General features: G+C 40.6%; 1 protein-coding gene across 2 annotated transcripts in view; it reads left to right on the forward strand.

The window, feature by feature from the left end:
* LOC123093737 (aspartyl protease family protein At5g10770-like) overlaps positions 1-23,068 on the forward strand; it is a 50,232-nt gene that overhangs the window by 12,786 nt on the left and 14,378 nt on the right. The window lies entirely within an intron of this gene.

A 23,068-nucleotide genomic window follows, 5' to 3' on the forward strand; every position in this document is an offset into this window, starting at 1 on the left:
AATTTAATATAAGGCGTTTTTGCGGAAATCCCTTTTGGAGCTCGGCCTCCAGTGAGGCCTCCAAATTTAAATTAGAAATTTCATCGGAATTCATATTTTTACATTTCAAAAAATTCTGAAAAAAATATAGATGTACATGAAGGCATAACACACATGTGTGTAAGTTTTCAGTTCAAAATACGTTGAAATGAGGGTTGTGCAAAAAAGACAAATCTGAGATTATTTAACACATGATACTATCCATCCTTCCAGGCCATGAATTTGTTTTTTTTACAGGTCGCAACTCAAGGTATTTCATCATGAATTTTTACACACATGTGGGTTACATCCTTACATGGATGCATATATTTTTCCAGAATTTTTTAAACTATAACAGTTTGAATTTGAATATTTCAAAAATAAAGACCTCTATGAAGCTCGGCCTCCAAAACGTCTCTCTCGCGTTTTCGGCACTATGAAAGCGTAAAAAAACATATTATATTAAGTTACAGAGGGAGTATTTCTCAATGGACCTCTTTCGGGGGGAGTACTTTTCTATGGACCTCTTTTGGATGCTCATAATTAAGCAGAGTCTCCGCTTAAATAAAAAAATGGGCCAGGTAACGGGCACCAAGTTACTGCTCTCTAATCAAGTAGCCTTGAATCCCCGACACACACACACCTTTTTTGGGAAAGAAGGATATACCCCGGCCTGTGCATATGAACGATGCATGCAGCCATTTTATTAATTATTCTCAAAAACCTTACAAAGTACATCAGTATGCCTGAAGCCTAGAGCTACAATCCAACGGCAAGAGTTCCTCAATATCCTAACATCTAAACCGGATGCCCCAACCAAGCCACAATGTCGGAACTGGGTCACACACTGGTCTGACGCACTCTCATAGGCCGCCGCCACTTCCAACCGCTGATCCATCTCCAGAGCAGGTATTAACGCACCAACCTTGTCAGGCCTGCCGTCGACACCACCATGGTGTCAGACAACGCCACCATCATGCGCGTGTCCATCCACATGCGCCCATCGCCGAAATTCCGCAGCGTCGGGCCACCGTGATCTGTTGTTGGCCTTGCGGTAGATGTAACACCGCTCCTCCTCTTGTCACCTCCAGCCATCACTTGCTCCAAAACGATGCCCCTAGAAGGGGAAGCAACACTGAGAACACCATCATCGTCCGATCTGGGAGACCCAGATCTAGAGTTTCCCCCGGAGCATCCCGAGCCTGGTGACGCAAACTACAACGACGATGCCTCGACAAGGAAACGAAATCAAAGACGCCGCCATCGTCCACCATGACCATAGTCGGCGTGATTTTCATCGGCAATTGTGCCATCGGGTGTGCGCCGCCAGCGTCGGTACTCCCTTCAGCAGGAGCAAACTCCAAAACGATGCCCTGAAGAGGGGCTACGACGCAAAAGCACCGCCATCGCTCGATCCCAAGGAGATCTAGGGTTTCCCCTGGAGTTGCTCGCGCTGACAAGGACCAGACAAGGATGGAATCTCGCAGATCCGCCCAGCTGCCAACGTGTCGCACCCACCACTGCGCCAATCGTGACCCGTATGTTGGGGAACGTAGCATGCACCTACCACTGCACCAATCGTGACCCGTATGTTGGGGAACGTAGCATGCAATTTCAAAAAAAATCCAATGCTCACGCAAGATCCATCTAGGAGATGCATGGCAACGAGAGGGGGAGAGTGTGTCCACGTACCCTCGTAGACTGAAAGCGGAAGCGTTAGGTTAACGCGATTGATGTAGTCCAACGTCTTTACGATCCAACCTATCCAAGTACCGAACGTATGGCACCTCCGTGTTCAGCACACGTTCAGCTCGATGACGTCCCTCGAACTCTTGATCCAGTAAAGGGTCGAGGGAGAGTTTCGTCAGTACAATGGTGTGGTGACAGTGTTGGTGATGTGATCCACGCAGGGCTTCGCCTAAGCACTACAACGCTATGACCGGAGGAGTAACACTACAAGAAATATGTCAACTTGTGACCACCACTATTGGTCACTGAAAGGTCATGGTTTTTTATTTGCGACCTTTTTGTCACCAAAAACAGAAGGTCAAAAGCTGGCGGTCGTAAACTGACTATAGCGACCTTTTCTGTGAGAAGGTCGTAGACGGTTACGACTAAAATAAGCCTACTGTTTTGTTTTGGTCACTAGCTGTCTAAGCAAGCCACGTCGGATCCGACGTGGCAATCTGACGTGGAAAAACTACGACCAATTGAAAAGGTCAAAAATTAGAATCAGCCCGGTCCATTTCGGTGCTTTAGATGGGCCGAGCCCATTAATTCAGCCTTTTTACATTTTTTTCCTATAAATTTTAGTCAACCACATGGGCCAGGCCCATCATTTTAGCCTTTTTATTTCCAGGGCCGTGATCCATTTTTAGACCATTTCTTTGTTGGGTCGCATCTATTTCTCAATTGGGCTTCAGCCTTTTTATAGTCCATTTCCTTAATTTTTAGTTTTTTCCCTGTGAATATTATTTGGAAAATGCCCTTTTTATATGCAAAATACTATTAGGTCCCACTTGTCAGGTTCTAATTAAAGACAAACCAAGTTTCAATTTCCACACAATTATTTCAGTGAGAACAACAAAGAAATGAAAATTGTCAAACCACATGCCAATTTTGGCTAATAGCACAATCTTTACATAATTCATTTCACCATTACATGTGATACTATCACAACATATAACTACTACTACAAATATACTCCAGACTTCTTCACTTTCAAGCCGGAGCTCCTTCAATGAGAGGAAACACCAATTCTGGATATGTTCGTATAGGCTGAACAAAGGCATCTAACAATAAACCAAAAGAATTAGAAACAAAATAAAAACAAATATAGAAAGCAGTTAGGGACTAAATCATGAAGCATCTCTACATGTAACATGTAACAGTAATAACCACAAGAACCAGCTCACAGAAACAACACAGACAAGAACGCACAGTTGTTGCATGAATACCAAAACTCCCAGAATGGTTCTAGAAGTTGAACGCAGAAAATGATTCAATCTTAGATGGTTCATTGAGCATGGCACGAACAAATTAAGATAACAAGATATATGTTCTACACTAATTTTACACAAATCATTATCAATTTCAATTTACAACAGACTCAAAATAAAACACCATAGCTTCTGCATCACACAGGGAATCAACACAATAATATATGTGGCTCATCGACCAAGTAACAAAAGAAAATAATGCGATAGACCGTAGACTTATCTAGTTGGAGAAGATAGCGTTGATGCAGTTGCAGCACGTCTACCTCAAGACTATGAATGTGGTGCCATGGTCGGGGTTGATGCGCTCCAACAAGGTAAGCATCATGGCCTCATCAGGACTATGAGAACAACCGAGCAAGGTGTGGGTCAGCAAGCATGAAGGGAGTGTCATCAATGCTGGAGCATTAAACTAGCAATGAACAGTTCTACTTTTATATCGAACCAATGATCATGTTCAACCAGCAACAAATGTGTGGAACACCACAATGTATAATAATATAAACATGCCATATAGAAATGCCGAGTTACAAAAACTGCATGACAAATATGATTTGCCTCTGGTGTTTGCCAAACAACAATAACAACACTAGTACAAAGGTGTTGTAGTGTACATGTGAACAGAGATATTCTACAAAACTAGTCAATTTGAGGGAACCACAACTAGTAGATACGACAATAGCAGTAGTAAAGATTGTGGTAATAAGTATGCAAGGAAACGAAACATGGGACAAATGCTGATAGCAACAAAACATGTCCAGGAAGGTCATCCAATGGTTTCAACCACATCCTAATAAACATGCAGCATTCTAATACTAATTCTCTCATTGGGTTGCAATTTCAACATACATAACATAAACTTCATGACAAACACCAGCAACACCAATACATATGTGATCATCAACCACATAAGCACAAGCATGCAAACACACATCTCATCCAAACCTAAAACTAGAAACAGTAGCAGCCATTCATTTTTTACAAATGAAAATGGTCAAATTCTTGGGAGGATTCTTCATTTGGTGAACAAGGAGGCTATGCTCACAAACACTATTGACTAGTTTACTGAACAACGAGCGAATTGCAAAAACAGAGCAGTGGTAACTTGACACAAAATGCTTATTGGGTGCGAGCGACCTTGTGCGGGGTTGACAACATCGCCGTGAGGTCCAGGTCGTTGTCCTCCTCGTCCATGGAAGGACGGCACCTGCTGCATCCAAACCAAACAAATAAATAAGCAAGGATTAACAAACAAAGCAAGCAAGAATTTAACTTATAATGCTATGTATTGCCCTGCTGCATATACATATCAATTGTGTCATGATGGGGGGTTCAGAATGTACACAACATATTTATGTAAAATGGTTGATTTTTTAGAGAAGTTAAACTAAGTGTAGGTCACCCAAAACTGTATTTCTTGCAATCCAAACAATACAAACAACATGGAGATGGTTGCACAGATACAAATCAATGTGGTAGCGGCAAAATTGACTAATATGGAGCTCATCTTCTCTCTCTCTGTGTGTGTGTGTGTGTGTGTGTGTGTGTTTGGTACTAACTAAATAAATAAATAAACTGGACTTGTTCATACAAATCCTTCTTGAATTCCTTGACACAACCAGGATTTGCATCAACTATTCCTCAACTTAGCAGCAGTAGCAAGCAGAGGAAGATGAGAGGGAGATGGAGATGCTACCTGTCATGGTGGGTCGGCATGGACATGCTTGAGCTCAAGGCAGGACCTCTTGGTCACCCTAGGAGTAGAGGAGCAAACCCCTCCCGCCCCTCCTGCTCGAGCAGAGCACAACACAAGAACCCACCTCCTGCATCTGAGGTTGGTTCTCCAAAACCCACCTCCTGTAGCAAGATCCATGGGTGTCCTGCAGAACAAGAAGAATAGAGCAACATACACTGCGGTTAGTGTTCATCCATGGCTGCAAGATAGGATCGAATCGAAGAGAGAAGGGAAAGGGAAGGGCTACCTTGAGGATCAAATCTAATCAGCACCGCCGCCTTAGCTGCTACTGCTGCTGAGCGTCATCGTCCTCTCCTGCATGGCTGCATCTGCTGTGGTCGCTGCTGCTGCTTGTCCTTGGGCTGAATGGAAGAAGATGTTGTTGCCGCTGCTTGTCCTTGTGCTGGGACCCTGAGGAATACTTGGCGTCGGGGGCTGCTTGTCCTCCTCTCCTTTCCTCGTCCGTGGAGGTCACCTACAGCCCCAGATCGAATCAATTGAGCAAAGGGGGAAATGTTGGAATCAGAGATTGAATGAAGGAAGGGGTTTGGATCCAGGAAACAGAGAGCTCACCATGCCATGGCCATCGATAGAGGTTACAGGAGGGAGGCCATTGCTGCCGCACACGAGGACACAACCAGCCCAACAACATCACCACCGTCGGAGCCCTCACCACTGTCCAAGCTTTATTAAGCTCCCTGTAAACTACATTTCGTGTTCAAGAGGGAGTGGAGGGTTGGGGCTCGGGGGTCGGCGACAGCGATCGACGTAGGAGGCGTCGACGATCGGTGAGGGAGGCGGCGGCATTGGATCTGGATCTGGATCGAGGGACTAAGGGGGAAGGGTGTGCCAAGCCCGTGACTGAGGGAACGAGGGAGAGGTGCTGGATTGAGGGACTGCGGGAGGGTGTGGACGGCTCAGATCGAGTACAGTGGGGGGTGATCCGTGGGCTACCTCCTGATTGGTTCGAAATATGAGGTATTTAAAATTATTTCTTAGACCTAAAAATAGGGTATTTTGTGAAGCAGCTACCAAAACTATTTTGCAAAATGGCATCACTAAAATTTCACGTAATTTAGACCACATTTTATGGGTGATAACCAATTTTATGCATTTTCGATCCTTCTAGCTATTTTTTGCCATTTAAAAAAATTCTTGTTGATTCAGCACGAAGCGGGTTAAATTTGAACTACAACCCCCTCATAGTTTGCTCATGATTTTTTCCAAAAAACATTTTTAGGTACAAAAGTAGCTATTTCATTAGAGAAACACCAAAAGTTTTTCAAGATTCAACCACTAGCTAGGAACGGTCATTCCCGCCGTTTTGACCGCATTTTGAAACGGACATAAAAAATAAAAAAAAAATCAAAAAATGGGAAACCTTCGCATTGTGTCATTACATGTGACCAAGATACTAGAAAAAATAATAAACTTGTAATACAGTAATTATTTTAAAAAAGTGTTCTCAGAAATGGGCTATCATGCATGAAGATTCATGGCTTTCAAGTCAAATGATCAATCTTATGGCCACATTTATGGCATAGTTTGTTCAAATGACCTCATATCGTGCACAAGGGTGCATCTTGGAATGACAAACAATGTTGCCTAAGGAAGTTTTCATTTTCTTTGGACGAAAAATTCATTTTCCATTTTTTCGAGTGCCCAAAATGAGTTTTTTTGTGAAGGACCTACCATATATTTGTTGCAAAATTGGACCTAATCAATTTTATAAAGTACTAGGCCATATTTAATGCACAATTAACCAAATGGTTGGTTGTCAATATTTTTGATCCACCTCTAGTGAAAAAGACAAATTCCCGCTGATTCAGTTGGAAGCGGGTCAAATTTGAACTATAGCTACCTCGTAGTTTGCTCTTTATTTTTTATAAAAATCATTTATAGGTACATAAGTATCTATTTAATCATAGAAACACCAAAAAAATCCAAGATTCAACCACTAGCTAGGAACGGTCATTCCCGGTGTTTTCACCGCATTTTGAAACGGGCATAAAAAATTCAAAAAAAACAAAAAATTGGAAAACCTCCGCATTGTGTCATTATATGTGACCAAGTTTCCAGGAAAAATAATAAACTTGTAATACGGCAATTATTTTTAAAAAGTGTTCTCAGAAATGAGCTATCATGCATGAAGATTCATGGCTTTCAAGCCAAATGATCAATCTTATGGCCACTCATGGCATAGTTTGTTCAAATGATCTCATATTGTGCACAAGGGTGCATATTGGAATTCCAAACAATGTTGCCTAAGGGAGTTTTCATTTTTTGCACGGAAAATACATTTTTCATTTTCCGAGTGCCCGAAATGAGGTTTTTTTGTGAAGGAACTACCAAATAATTGTTGCAAAAATGGACCAAATCAATTTTATAAAATACTAGGTCATGTTTAATGCACAATTGATAAAATGGTTGGGTGTAAAAAGTTTTTATCCACCTCTGGTGAAAAAGACAAATTGATGCTGATTCACTTGGAAGCGGGTCAAATTTGAACTGCAGCTGCCTCATAGTTTGTTATTTATTTTTTAAAAAATCATTTCTAGTTACATAAGTATGTATTTTATCATAGAAACACCAAAAATTTTCCAAGATTCAACCACTAGCTAGGAACGGTCAAGCCCGCCGTTTTGACCGCATTTTGAAACGGGCATAAAAAATTCAAAAAAATCAAAAAATTAGAAAACCTCCGCATTGTGTCATTATATGTGACCAAGTTTCCAGCAAAAATAATAAACTTGTAATACGGCAATTATTTTTAAAAAGTGTTCTCAGAAACGAGCTATCATGCATGAAGATTCATGGCTTTCAAACCAAATGATCAATCTTATGGCCACTCATGGCATAGTTTGTTCAAATGATCTCATATTGTGCACAAGGGTGCATATTGGAATTCCAAACAATGTTTCCTAAGGGAGTTTTCATTTTCTTTGCACGGAAAATACATTTTTCATTTTCCGAGTGCCCGAAATGAGGTTTTTTTGTGAAGGAACTACCAAATAATTGTTGCAAAAATGGACCAAATCAATTTTATAAAATACTAGGCCATGTTTAATGCACAATTGACAAAATGGTTGGGTGTAAAAAGTTTTGATCCACCTCTGGTGAAAAACACAAATTGCTGCCGATTCAGTTGGAAGCGGGTCAAATTTGAACCGCAGCTGCCTCATAGTTTGCTATTTATTTTTTACAAAAATCATTTCTAGTTACATAAGTATGTATTTTATCATAGAAACACCAAAAATTTTCCAAGATTCAACCACTAGCTAGGAACGGTCAAGCCCGCCGTTTTGACCGCATTTTGAAATGGGCATAAAAAATTCAAAAAAATCAAAAAATTGGAAAACCTTCGCATTGTGTCATTATATGTGACCAAGTTTCCAGGAAAAATAATAAACTTGTAATACGGTAATTATTTTTGAAACATGTTCTCAGAAATGAGCTATCATGCGTGAAGATTCATGCCTTTCAAGCCAAATGATCAATCTTGTGGCCACATTCATGGCATAGGTTGTTCAAATGATCTCATATTATGCACAAGGGTGCATCTTGGAATTCCAAACAATGTTTCCTAAGGGAGTTTTTATTTTCTTTTCACGGAAAATACATTTTCCATTTTTTGAGTGCCCGAAATGGGTTTTTTTTGTGAAGGACCTACCATATATTTGTTGCAAAATTGGACCTAATCAATTTTATAAAATACTAGGCCATATTTAATTCCCAATTGACAAAATGGTTGGGTGTTAAAAGTTTTGATCCACCTCTGGTGAAAAAGACAAGTTTCCGTCGATTCAGTTGGAAGCGGGTCAAATTTGAACTGCAGCTGCCTCATAGTTTGCTCTTTATTTTTTTCAAAAATCATTTCTAGGTAAATAAGTATATATTTAATCAGAAATACATGGTTTTTTGGCGAGACAACGAGGTTTGGACGGTGGCCGAGGGCCCCAACTCTAGAGCGCGTAACCTCGCATGCCCGCCGCGTGGTCACCGCGTGACCGTCGCATTGCCATGTGTTCTGGGCGGCCTAGGCATTTCTAGTGGGTTGGGAACTCCCCAGGTAGGTGCTAGGAAGAAAATCACAACATAAGATTCTCACGAGGAGACTGATCGATGCTCAAACATGAATAAGCAGCCAAGTGTTTGATTTGTGGTAAGGGAAATGCACATGGCTAATGGGCGTGAGTTTTGGCTGAGGATGATCAGTTACTAAGAAGACCGTCTTCACAAATTTTGAGGGAAATCAAGAATATATAGATAACACTTCCTTCACAAAGTGCTGCTCTGAACAGGATAGGAAAATGAATATTGTTGAGTTACTTTTGAACTAGGCAAAGAAGGTTTTTGACATATTTGATGGAGATATGATCCAAACAATTTATGAGAATTTTTTGGGAATTTTTGGAATAACAGAAATATAGGTTGCTTCACAACCTAGGGCAAAAATTGACACATGGACATGACACATAGGCAAAACTGATGAGATGGCGCCTAGTCATCACAACCTACCACAATCTACAAGGCTATGGTCATCTATATTGGTCGTTAACAACTAGAAATAAGGCAGCGGACTAGCACTATTTGCTTTGTGACCATTTCGTGTAAGGAAATTATGACCTTTTTGACCAAAATGGTCGCAATGGTTTAGGGTTTGGAGCCCCCCGGACAGCTTTTGACGTCATAGATCTATGACCAATTCTTCCAGGGACACTGATAGAAGGTCACTAGTTGACATATTTCTTGTAGTGTAAACTGTGGAGGGGGGCACCGCGCACGTCTAAGAGAACAATTGAACCATAACTCATAATACAAATCGTCATCGAACGTTAAGCGTGCGGACCCTATGGGTTTGAGAACTATGTAGACATGATCGAGACACATCTGCGATCAATAACCAATAGCGGAACCTGGATGCTCATATTGGCTCGTACATATTCTACGAAGATCTTTAACGGTCAAACCGCACAACAACATACATTGTTCCCTTTGTCATCGGTATGTTACTTGCCCGAGATTCAATCGTAGGTATCTTCATACCTATTTCAATCTAGTTACCGGCAAGTCTCTTTACTCATTCAGTAATGCATCATCCCATAACTAACTCATTAGTCACATTGCTTGCAAGGCTTATAGTGATAAGCATTACCGAGAGGGCCCAGAGATACCTCTCCGATACACGGAGTGACAAATCCTAATCTCTATCTATGCCAGCCCAACAAACACCTTCGGAGACACATGTAGAGCATATTTATAATCACCCAGTTACGTTGTGACGTTTCATAGCACACAAGGTGTTCCTAGGTATTCGGGAGTTGCATAATCTCATAGTCAGAGGAACATGTATAAGTCATGAAGAAAGCAATAGCAATAAAACTTAACGGTCATTATCCTAAGCTAACGGATGGGTCTTGTCCATCACATCATTCTCTAATGATGTGATCCCGTTCATCAAATGAAAACACATGTCTATGGTCAGGAAACATAACCATCTTTGATTAACGAGCTAGTCAAGTAGAGGCATACTAGGGATGCTTTGTTTTGTCTATGTATTCACACATGTACTAAGTTTTCGGTTAATACAATTCTAGCATGTATAATAAACATTTATCATGATATAAGGAAATATAAATAACAACTTTATTATTGCCTTTAGGGCATATTTTCTTTAGTCTCCCACTTGCACTAGAGTCAATAATCTAGATTACATAGTAATGATTCTAATACCCATGGAGTCTTGGTGCTGATCATGTTTTGCTCGTGGAAGAGGCTTCGTCAAAGGGTCTGCAACATTTAGATCCGTATGTATCTTGCAAATCTCTATGGCTCCCTCTTTGACTTGATCGCGGATGGAATTGAAGTGTCTCTTGATGTGTTTGGTTCTCTTGTGAAATCTAGATTCATTTGCCAAGGCAATTGCTTCATTATTGTCACAAAATATTTTCATTGGACCCGAGGTACTAGGTATTATACCTAGATCGGATATGAACTCCTTCATCCAGACTCCTTCATTTGCTGCTTCTGAAGCAGCTATGTACGCCGCTTCACACGTAGATCCCGCCACGACGCTCTGCTTGGAACTGTACCAACTGACAGCTCCACCATTCAATATAAATATGTATCTGATTTGCGACTTAGAGTCATCCGGATCAGTATCAAAGCTTGCATCGATGTAACCATTTACGACAAGCTCTTTGTCACCTTCATAAACGAGAAACATATCCTTAGTCCTTTTCATATATTTCAGGATGTTCTTGACCATTGTCTAGTGATCCACTCCTGGATTACTTTGGTACCTCCCTGCTAAACTTATAGTAAGGAACACATCAGGTCTGGTACACAACATTGCATACATGATAGAACCTATGGCTGAGGCATAGGGAATGACATTCATTTTATCTTTATCTTCTGCAGTGGTCGGGCATTGAGTCTGACTCAACTTCACACCTTGTAACACAGGCAAGAACCCTTTCTTTGACTGATCCATTTTGAACTTCTTCAAAACATTATCAAGGTATGTGCTTTGTGAAAGTACAATTAATCGTCTTGATCTATCCATATAGATCTTGATGCCCAATATATAAGCAACTTCACCGAGGTCTTTCATTGAAAAATTCTTATTCAAATATCCTTTTATGCTATCCAGAAATTTTGTATTATTTCCAATCAACAATGTGTCATCCACATATAATATTAGAAATGCTACCGAGCTCCCACTCACTTTTTTGTAAATACAAGCTTCTCCAAAAGTCTGTATAAAACCATATGCTTTGATCACATTATCAAAGCATATATTCCAACTCCGAGAGGCTTGCACTAGTCCATAAATGGATCGCTGGAGCTTGCACACTTTGTTAGCACCTTTTGAATCGACAAAACCTTCTGGTTGCATCATATATAACTTGTTTTAAATAAATCCATTAAGGAATGCAGTTTTGACATTCATTTGCCAAATTTCATAATCATAAAATGCGACAATTGCTAACATGATTCGGACAGACTTAAGCATCGCTACGGGTGAGAAGGTCTCATTATAGTCAACTACTTGAACTTGTCAAAAACCTTTTGCAACAAGTCGAGCTTTGTAGACAGTAACATTACCGCCATTCTCAGTCTTCTTCTTGAAGATCCATTTATTTTCTATGGCTTGCCGATCATCGAACAAGTCCACCAAAGTCCACACTTTGTTCTCATACATGGATCCCATCTCAGATTTCATGGCCTCAAGCCATTTTGCGGAATCTGGGCTCATCATCGCTTCCTCATAGTTCGTAGGTTCATCATGGTCTAGTAGCATGACTTCCAGTAGGATTACCCTACCACTCTGGTGCAGACCGTACTCTAGTTGACCTACGAGGTTCGATAGTAACTTGATCTAAAGTTTCATGATCATCATCATTAGCTTCTTCACTAATTGGTGTAGGAATCACTGGAACTGACTTCTGTGATGAACTACTTACAATTCGGGAGAAGGTACAATTACCTCGTCAAGTTCTACTTTCCTCCCACTCACTTCTTCCGAGAGAAACTCCTTCTCTAGAAAGGATCCATTCTTAGCAATGAATATCTTGCCTTCGGATCTGTGATAGAAGGTGTACCCAACAGTTTCCTTTGGGTATTCTATGAAGACGCATTTCTACGATTTGGGTTCAAGCTTATCAGGTTGAAGCCTTTTCATATAAGAATCGCAACCCCAAACTTTAAGAAACGACAGCTTGGGTTTCTTTCCAAACCACAGTTCATATGGTGTCGTCTCAGCGGATTTAGATGGTGGCCTATTTAACGTGAATGCAGCCGTCTCTAAAGCATAACCCCAAAACGATAGCGGTAAATCAGTAAGAGACATCATAGATCGCACCATATCTAATAAAGTACGATTATGACGTTCGGACACACCATTACGCGGTGGTGTTCCAGGTGGCATGAGTTGTGAAACTATTCCACATTGTTTCAAATGAAAACCAAACTCGTAACTAAAATATTCGCCTCCGCGATCAGATCGTAGAAACTTTATCTTATTGTTACGATGATTTTCCACTTCACTCTAAAATTCTTTGAACTTTTCAAATGTTTCAGACTTATGTTTAATTAAGTAGATATACCCATATATGGTCAAATCATCTGTGAAGGTCAGAAAATAACAATACCCGCCACGAGCCTCAACACTCATTGGACTGCATACATCGGTATGTATTATTTTCAATAAGTCAGTGGCTCGCTCCATTATTCCGGAGAACAGAGTCTTAGTCATCTTGCCCATGAGGCATGGTTCGCAAGCATCAACTGATTCATAATCAAGTGATTCCAGAAGCCCGTCAGCATGGAGTTTCTTCATGCGCTTTACACCAATATGACCTAAACGGCAGTGCCACAAATAAGTTGCACTATCATCACTAACTTTTCATCTTTTGGCTTCAACATTATGAATATGTGTATCACTACGATCGAGATTCAACAAAAATTGACCACTCATCAAGGGTGCATGAGCATAAAAGATATTACTCATATAAATAGAACAACCATTATTCTCTGATTTAAATGAATAACCTTCTCGCATCAAACAAGATCCAAATATAATGTTCATGCTCAACGTTGGCACCAAATAACAATTATTCAGGTCTAAAACTAATCCCGAAGAAAGATGTAGAGGTAGCGTGCCGACGGCGATCACATCGACCTTGGAACCATTTCCGACGCGCATCGTCACCTTGTCCTTAGCTAATCTTTGTTTAATCCATAGCCCTTATTTCGAGTTGCAAATATGAGCAACAGAACCAGTATAAAATGCCCAGGCGCTACTACGAAGATTAGTAAGGTACACATCAATAACATGTATATCAAATATACCTTTCACTTTGCTATCCTTCTTATCCGCCAAATACTTGGGGCAGTTCCGCTTCCAGTGACCAGTCCCTATGCAGTAGAAGCACTCAGTTTCAGGCTTAGGTCTAGACTTAGGCTTCTTCCCAGGATTAGCAACTTGCTTGCTATTCTTCTTGAAGTTCCCCTTCTTTCCTTTGCCCTTTTTCTTGAAACTAGTGGTCTTGTTAACCATCAACACTTGATGATCCTTCTTGATTTCTACCTCCGCAGCCTTTAGCATTGCGAAGAGCTCAGGAATTGTCTTTTCCCTCCCTTGCATATTATTGTTCATCTCGAAGCCTTTATAGCTTGGTGGAAGTGATTGAAGAACTCTGTCAATGATGCTATCATCAGGAAGATTAACTCCTAGCTGAGTCAAGTGGTTATGGTACCTAGACATTCTGAGTATGTGTTCACTGACAGAACTAGTCTCCTCCATCTTGCAGCTATAGAACTTGTTGCTAACTTCATATCTCTCAACTCGAGCATTTGCTTGAAATATTAACTTCAACTCTTGGAACATCTCATATGCTCCATGACGTTCAAAACGTCTTTTAAGTCCCGATTCTAAGCCGTAAAGCATGGCATACTGAACTATCGAGTAGTCTTTAGATCGAGCTTGCCAGCCGTTCATAACATCAGCATCTGCTCCTGTAGCAGGCCTTGCACCTAGCGGTGCTTCAAGGATATAATTCTTATATGCAGCAATGAGGATAATCCTCAAGTTACGGACCCAGTTTGTGTAATTGCTACCATCATCTTTCAACTTAGCTTGCTCTAGGAACACATTAAAATTCAAGGGAATGGTAGCACGGCCCATTGATCTACAACAATATAGATATGCAAAAAAAACTATCAGGACTAAGTTCATGATAAATTAAAGTTCAGTTAATCATATTACTAAAGAACTCCCACTTAGGTAGACATCCCTCTAGTCATCTAAATGATCACGTGATCCATATCAACTAAACCATATCCGATCATCACGTGAGATGGAGTAGTTTTGAATGGTGAACATCTCTATGTTGATCATATCTACTATATGATTCACGTTCGACCTTTCAATCTCAGTGTTTCGAGGCAATATCTGCATATGCTAGGCTCGTCAAGTTTAACCCGAGTATTCTGCATGTGCAAAACTGGCTTGCACCCGTTGTATGTGAACGTAGATCTTATCACACCCGGTCATCACATGGTGTCTCGGCATGACGAACTGTAGCAATGATGCATACTCAGGGAGAACACTTATACCTTGAAATTTAGTGAGGGATCATCTTATAATGCTACCGCCGTACTAAGCAAAATAAGATGCATAAAAGATAAACATCACATGCAATCAAAATATGTGACATGATATGGCCATCATCTGTTGGGGAACGTAGCAGAAATTCAAAATTTTCTATGCATCACCAAGATCAATCTAAGGAGATTCTAGCAACAAGAGAGAGAGGGAGTGCATCTTCATATCCTTGAAGATCGCTAAGCGAAAGCGTTACAAGAACGCAGTTGATGGAGTCGTACTCGCGGCGATTCAAATCGCGGAAGATCCGATCTAGCGCCGAACGGACGGCGCCTCCGCGTTCAACACACGTACAGCCCGGGGACGTCTCCTCCTTCTTGATCCAGCAAGGAGAGAGGAGAAGTTGAGGGAGAACTCCGACAGCACGATGACATGGTGGTGGTGGAGCTCGTGTTATTCTTGCAGGGCTTCGCCAAGCACTACGGAGTAGGAGGAAGAGTTAGAGGAGGGAGGGGTTGCGCCAAAAGCAAGGGTGTTGCAGCCCTCCCACCCCCCCCCTCTATTTATAGGGTGAAGGGGAGAGGGGGCTGCTACGTCTTGAGCTAGCGTTGGTTTTCCCCGAAGAGGATAGGGTGATGCAGCAAAGTGTAGCGTTTCACTAGAGGCTTCTCTCGAGAGAAGAAAAGTAAATTGAAAGAAAATATGATAAGAGATAGACCCGGGGGCCATAGGTTTCACTAGAGGCTTCTCTCGAGAGCATAAGTATTATGGTGGTGAACAAATTACTGTCGAGCAATTGATAGAAAAGCGAATAATTATGACGTTATCTAGGCATGATCATGTATATACGCATCACGTCCATAACAAGTAGACCGACTCCTGCCTGCATGTACTACCATTACTCCACACATCGACCGACTCCTGCATGCATCTAGAGTATTAAGTTCATAACAACAGAGTAACGCCTTAAGCAAGATGACATGATGTAGAGGGATAAACACATGCAATATGATATAAACCCCATCTTGTTATCCTCGATGGCAACAATACAATACGTGTCTTGCAACCCTTTCTGTCACTGGGTAAGATCACCGCAAGATTGAACCCAAAGCTAAACACTTCTCCCATGGCAAGAAAGATCAATCTAGTAGGCCAAACCAAACTGATATTTTGAAGAGACTTGCAAAGATAACTCAATCATACATAAAAGAATTCAGAGAAGATTCAATTAATATCCATAGATAAATCTGATCATAAACCCACAATTCATCGGATCTCGACAAACACACCGCAAAAAGAGATTACATCGAATAGATCTCCACAAGAGAGGGGGAGAACATTGTATTGAGATCCAAAAAGAGAGAAGAATCCATCTAGCTAATAACTATGGACCCGTAGGTCTGAGGTAAACTACTCACAACTCATCAGAGAGGCTATGGTGTTGATGTAGAAGCCCTTCGTGATTGATTCCCCCTCCGGCAGAGTGCCGGCGAAGGCTCCAAGATGGGATCTCGCGGATACAGAAGGTTACGGTGGTGGAAATTGTGTTTCGTGGTGCTCCTGGATGTTTTCGGGGTCCATGGACATATATAGGAGGAAGAAGTACGTCGGTGGACGCCCGAGGGGCCCACGAGACAGGGGGCGCGCCCTACGAGGGGGGGGGTCCTATCTCGTGGGGCCCTCGGAGCTTTCTTGACTTGCACTCCAGGCTCTCTGGATCAGATTTGTTCCAAAAATAACGCTCCCGAAGGTTTCATTCTGTTTGGACTCCGTTTGATATTCCTTTTCTTCGAAATACTGAAATAGGCAAAAAAAACAACAATATGGGCTGGGCCTCCGGTTAGTAGGTTAGTCCCAAAAATGATATAAATGTGTAGAATAAAGCCCATAAACATCCAAAACAGGTAATATAATAGCATGAAACAATCAAAAATTATAGATACGTTGGAGACATATCAAGCATCCCCAAGCTTAATTCCTGCTCGTCCTCGAGTAGGTAAATGATAAAAAGAGAATTTTTGATGTGGAATGCTACCTAGCATAATTCATAATGTAATTTTCTTTCATTGTGGCATGAATGTTCAGATCCAAATAATACAAAATAAAAGTTCATAGTGACATGAGAAATAGTAATACTTCAAGCATACTAATCAAGGTAATCATGTCTTCTCAAAATAACATGGCTAAAGAAAGTTATCCCTACAAAATCATATAGTCTGGCTATGCTTCATCTTCATCACACAAAGTATTTAATCATGCACAACCCCGATGACGGGCCAAGCAATTGTTTCATACTTTAATAATCTCAAACTCTTTCAACTTTCACACAATACATGAGCGTGAGCCATGGACATAGCACTATATGTGGAATAGAATGGTGGTTGTGGAGAAGACAAAAAGGAGAAGATAGTCTCACATCAACTAGGCGTCTCAACGGACTATGGAGATGCCCATTAATAGATATCAGTGTGAGTGAGCAGGGATTGCCATGCAACGGATGCACTAGAGCTATAAATATATGAAAGCTCAACAAAAGAAAACTAGTGGGTGTGTATCCAACTTGCTTGCTCACGAAGACCTAGGGCACTTTTGAGGAAGCCCATCATTGGAATATATAAGACAAGTTCTATAATGAAAAATTCCCACTAGTATATGAAAGTGACAACATAAGAGACTCTCTATCATGAAGATCATGGTGCTATTTTGAAGCACAAGTGTGGAAAAAGAGATAGTAGCATTGTCCCTTCTCTCTTTTTCTCTCATTTTATTTATTTATTTCCTTTTTCTTTTTCTCTTTTTTTTCTTTGGCCTTTTTTTGGCCTCTTTTTTTCTTCTTTTTCTTTTTTTTCTTTTTGTAAAGTCCAAAGTCTCATCCCGACTTGTGGGGGAATCATAGCCTTCATCATCCTTTCCTCATGAGGACAATGCTCTAATAATGAAGATCATCACACTTTTATGGATTTACAACTCAAAGCTAGAACAAGATATGACTCTATATGAATGCCTCCGGCGGTGTACCGGGATATGCAATGACTCAAGAGTGACATGTATGAAAATTATGAGGGTGGCTTTGCCACAAATACGATGTCAACTACATGATCATGCAAAGAGCAATATGACAAAAGTAATATGTGTCATATGAACGGAACAGTGGAAAGTTGCATGGCAATATATCTCGGAATGGCTATGGAAATTCCATAATAGGTAGGTATGGTGGCTGTTTTGAGGAAGGAGTATGGTGGGTGTATGGTACCGGCGAAAATTGTGTGGCACAAAAGAGGCTAGCAATGGTGGAAGGGTGAAAGGGTGCGTATAATCCATGGACTCAACATTAATCAAAAGAACTCATATACTTGTTGCAAAAATTTAGAAGTCATCAAAACCAAAGCACTACGTGCATGCTCCTAGGGGGATAGATTGGTAGGAAAAGACCATCGCTCGTCCCCGACTGCCACTCATAAGGAAGACAGTCAATAAATAAAATTGTGCTCGAACTTCATCACAAAGTGGTTCACCATACGTGCATGCTACGGGAATCACAAACTTCAACACAAGCATTCTTTAAATTCATAATCACCCAACTAGCATGACTTTAATATTACTACCTCCATATCTCAAAACAATTATCAAGTATCAAGTTGATCATAGCATCCAATTCACTTCCTATGATAGTTTTTATTATACCCAACTTGGATGCTCATCATTCTAGGACCAACTTTGTAACAATAGCAAATACCATGCTGTTCTAAAAGACTCTCAAAGTGATATAAGTGAAGCATGAGATACTAGCAACTTCTTCGAAATTAAGACACCACCGCCGTGCTCTAAAAGATATAAGTGAAGCACTAGAGCAAAAACTATCAAGCTCAAAAGATATAAGTGAAGCACATAGAGTATTCTAGCAAATTCTAATCAAATAGGCTTCTCCCAAAAGGTGTGTACAGAAAGGATGAGTGTGGTAAACTAACAAGCAAAGACTAATATAATACACGACACTCCAAGCAAAACACATATCATGTGGCGAATAAAAATATAGCTCCAAGTAAAGTTACCAATGAATGAAGACAAAAGAGGGGATGCCTTCCCGGGGCATCCCCAAGCTTAGGCTTTCGGCTACTCTTGAATATCTTGGGGTTCTATGGGCATCCCCAAGCTTAGGCTCTTGCCACCCTTTATTCCATAGTCCATAAAGGCTTTACCCAAAACTTGAAAACTTCACAACACAAAACTCAACAGGAAATCTTATAAGCTCCGTTAGTGAAAGAAAACAAAACCACCACATAAGGTACTGCAATGAACTCATTCTTTATTTATTTTGGTATTAAACCTACTGTATTCCAACTTCTTTATGGTTCATCAACTAATTTACTAGCCATAGATGCATTGAAATAAGCAAACAACAAGCGAAAAACAGAATCTGTCAAAAACAGAAAAGTCTGTAGCAATCTGTAACTAACGCAAACTTCTGGAACTCTAAAAATCCTACAAAAATAGGATGTACTGGAAAATTTGTTTATTGATCAGAAGCAAAAAGAATCAATGCAAAATCACGTTTCCGTGATTTATTGAATTTTTTCTCGTGAGTGCAAAGTTTCTGTTTTTCAGCAGAATCAAATCAACTATCATCGTAGGTTATCCTATAGGTTCTACTTGGCACAAACACTAATTAAAAGATAAAAACACATCTAAACAGAGAGTAGATGCAATAGTTATTACTAAACAGGAGCAAAAACAAAAAACATAAAGAAAAATTGGGTTGCCTCCCAACTAGCGCTATCGTTTAACGCCCCTAGCTAGGCATAAAAGCAAAGATAGATCTAACTAGTGCCATCTTTGGTACTTGTCTTTTTAATGGGGTTATGGTCATGTCCGGGAGGCTCTTTGCATTTCCCTTCATGCTCAGAGATCCTAAGATCTAAGGCATCCAACCGCTTATTGTAGAGTGTGATCAAATTATTCATGCGGTTGATACTTGCAACAATATTCTTAAAAGGTTCAACAAGTTTTTGCAATTCAAGGAGTTTCTCTAAAATTTGGGTTCCTTCAAGAGATAAAGATTATCTTTCTTGTCGGGGAAGTATTCCTACTATCCCCTCTAAAATTTCATAAGCGGAACTAGGATCAATCTCAATAAATTCCCCTTCTGGGGCAACATCAAGGAGTTGTTTGTGGGGCAAGGTTAACCCAATGTAAAAATTGCGAATTAAAATCTTGAAATCTCCTTCTAGGGCACAACTATGATAATATTCTAACATCCTAAATCAAGTATCTTTCAAATTTTCACCTTGTCTTTGTTTGAAGTGGAGAACTTCAAAGTCGGGAGACGAAGGGATAAAAACCGAGCTAGCCATGATGACAAGGTAAACGAGCAAGCACACGGGCAACGGAAAAAGGCAAGCGAAAAGAGAGGAGGAGATTGGGAGAGAGAGGGCGAATAAAATGGCAAGGGTGAAGTGGGGGAGAGGAAAACGAGAGGCAAATAATGTAAATGCGAGGGAGATGGGTTTGTGATGGGTACTTGGTATGTCTTGACTTGAGCGAAGACCTCCCCGGCAACGGCGCCAGAAATCCTTCTTGCTACGTCTTGAGCTAGTGTTGGTTTTCCCCGAAGAGGAGAGGGTGATGCAGCAAAGTGTAGCGTAAGTATTTCCCTCAGTTTTGAGAACCAAGGTATCAATCCAGTAGGAGGGTCCTCAAAAGTCCAACGCACCTACACAAACAAATTGAGAACTTGCAACCAACACAATAAAGGGGTTGTCAATCCCTTCACGGTCACTTACAAAAGTGAGATCTGATAGAGATAGTATGATAAGATAAATATATTTTTGGTATTTTCTGATATAGATGCAGAAAAGTAAAGATGCAAATAAAATTAAATTGAAAGCAAATATGATAAGAGATAGACCCGGGGGCCATAGGTTTCACTAGAGGCTTCTCTCGAGAGCATAAGTATGACGGTGGGTGAACAAATTAATGTCGAGCAATTGATAGAAAAGCGAATAATTATGACGTTATCTAGGCATGATCATGTATATAGGCATCATGTCCATAACAAGTAGACCGACTCCTGCCTGCATCTACTACTATTACTCCACACATCGACCGACTCCTGCCTGCATCTAGAGTATTAAGTTCATAAGAACAGAGTAACGCCTTAAGCAAGATGACATGATGTAATCTAGTTCACATCACTATGTGATTGTAATGAATCCAACACCCATTGGGTTTGATCATATCTCGCTTGTGAGAGAGGTTATTAGTCAATGGGACTGAATCTTTCAGATTCGTGTCTGCTTTATAAATCTTTATGTCATCTCCTGGATGCAGCTACCACGCGCTATATGGAACTATTCCAAATAACTTCTCTACTATACGAATCCGGTCTACTACTCAGAATCATCTAGATTAGTGTCAAAGTTTGCATCGACGCAACCCTTTACAACGAACTCTTTTACCACCTCCATAATCGAGAAAATTCCTTAGTCCACTAGTTACTAAGGATAACCTTGACCGCTATCCTATGATCCATTCCTGGATCACACTTGTACCCCTTGACTGACTCATGGCAAGGCACACTTTAGGTGCAGTACACAACATAGCATACTGTGGAGCCTACGTCTAAAGCATAGGGGACGACCTTCGTCCTTTCTCTCTATTCTGCCGTGGTCAGGTCTTGAGTCTTACTCAATATTCACACCTTATAACAAAGCCAAGAACTCCTTCTTTGCCGATCTATTTTGAACTCCTTCAAAATCTTGTCACGGTGCGTACTCATTTGAAAGTACTATCAAGTGATTTTGATCCATCCTTATAGATCTTGATGCTCAATGTTCAAGTAGCTTAATCCAGGTTTTCCATTGAAAAACACTTTTCAAATTACCCTATATGCTTTCCAGAAATTCTACATCATTTCCGATCAACAATATGTCAACAACATATACTCATCAGAAATGCTATGGTGCTCCCACTCACTTCTTTAGAAATACAAGTTTCTCATAAACTTTGTATAAAACCAAAATCTTTGATCATCTCATCAAAGCGTATATTCCAACTCCGAGATGCTTACTCCAGTCCTTAAAGGATTGCTGGAGCTTTGCATACTTGTTAGCATCTTTTAGGATTGACAAAACATTCTGGTTGTATCACATACAACCTTTCCTCAAGAAAATCATTGAGGAAACAATGTTTTGACATCCTATCTGCAAGATTTCATAAATAATGCAGGAACTGCTAATATAATTTCAACAGACTCTTAGCATCGCTACGAGTGAGAAAGTCTCATCGTAGTCAACTCCTTGAACTTGTCGGAAAACATCTTAGCGACAAGTCGAGCTTCCTTAATGGTGACACTTACCATCATTGTCCGTCTTCCCTTTTAAAATCCATCTGTACCCAACAACCTTACGACCATCAAGTAGTTCTTCCAAAGTCTACACTTTGTTTTATACATGGATCCTCTCTTGGATTTTATGGCCTCGAGCCATTTGTCGGAATCCGGGCCCACCATCACTTCTCCACAGCTCGTAGGTTCATTGTTGTCTAGCAACATGACCTCCAAGACAGGATTACCGTACCACTCCGAAGCAGTACGCGTCCTTGTCGACCTACGAGGTTTGGTAGTGACTTGATTCGAAGTTTCATGATCACTATCATCAGCTTCCACTTCAACTGGTGTAGGCGCCATAGGAACAACTTCCTGTGCCCTGCTACAGATTGGTTGAAGTGATGGTTCAATAACCTCATCAAGTCTCCACCATCCTCCCACTCAATTTTTTCAAGAGAAACTTTTCCTCGAGAAAGGACCCGTTTATAGAAACAAACACTTTTGCTTCCGGATCTGAAATAGGAGGTATACCCAACTGTTTTGGGTGACCTATGAAGATGCATTTATCCGCTCTGGGTTTGAGCTTATCAGGCTAAAACTTTTCCACATAAGCTTCGCAGCCCCAAACTTTTAAGAAATGACAGCTTAGGTTTCTCTAAACCAGAGTTCATATGCTATCATCTCAACAGAATTACGTGATGCCCTATTTGAAGTGAATGCGGTTGTCTCTAATGCCTAACCCATAAACGATAGTGGTAATTTGATAAGAGATATCATGGTATGCACCATATCCAATAGGGTGCAGCTATGATGTTCGGACACACCATCACACTATGGTGTTCTAGGCGGTATTAGTTGTGAAACAATTTCCACAATGTCTTAATTGT

Source organism: Triticum aestivum, chromosome 4B (genome assembly GCF_018294505.1).
Source record: "Triticum aestivum cultivar Chinese Spring chromosome 4B, IWGSC CS RefSeq v2.1, whole genome shotgun sequence".
NCBI classification, from domain to species: Eukaryota; Viridiplantae; Streptophyta; class Magnoliopsida; order Poales; family Poaceae; genus Triticum; species Triticum aestivum.